The sequence below is a fragment of the Sinocyclocheilus rhinocerous genome, unplaced genomic scaffold, assembly GCF_001515625.1.
Source record: "Sinocyclocheilus rhinocerous isolate Xijiao unplaced genomic scaffold, SAMN03320098_v1.1 scaffold30356, whole genome shotgun sequence".
In the NCBI taxonomy this organism is placed as follows: Eukaryota; Metazoa; Chordata; class Actinopteri; order Cypriniformes; family Cyprinidae; genus Sinocyclocheilus; species Sinocyclocheilus rhinocerous.
This window is the reverse complement of record NW_015653206.1, coordinates 1-290: the sequence shown is the minus strand read 5'-3', so window position 1 is coordinate 290 and position 290 is coordinate 1. Positions and strand designations below refer to the sequence as shown.

General features: G+C 31.7%; 1 long non-coding RNA gene across 2 annotated transcripts in view; it reads right to left on the bottom strand.

Annotated features, from left to right (window-relative positions):
* The window catches only part of LOC107715661 (uncharacterized), a 934-nt gene extending 644 nt beyond the window's left edge, over positions 1-290 (bottom strand). The window contains exon 1 of one of the 2 annotated variants that reach the window (XR_001637130.1): positions 250-290. This is a non-coding gene — a long non-coding RNA (uncharacterized LOC107715661). The remainder of the gene's footprint in view (positions 1-249) is intronic. The other variant, XR_001637129.1, reaches the window with a different exon arrangement.

The following is a 290-nucleotide window of genomic DNA, read 5'->3' as shown; positions in this document are numbered from 1 at the left end:
CATATGTAAAATGAAAGGGTGCTCCCAAGACGAGGTGTACTGGAAAACAACAAAAAATAAGAATATTCTCCCTGTAAATGGCACAAAAAAAACCTTCCTTGTTCCTTATTTAACAACTAAATAATCACACCAATAACTGGTTGCAAAAATGTATAGTATAGCCTAAAATAAATAAATAAGTACACAGGTAAACTATTATGCAATAATAAACTGTGAGTACATTAAACAAACAACTCAAGATATTAATACCTCCACAGACAACTGCATGTTGAAGTGGATTTGAAGATGAC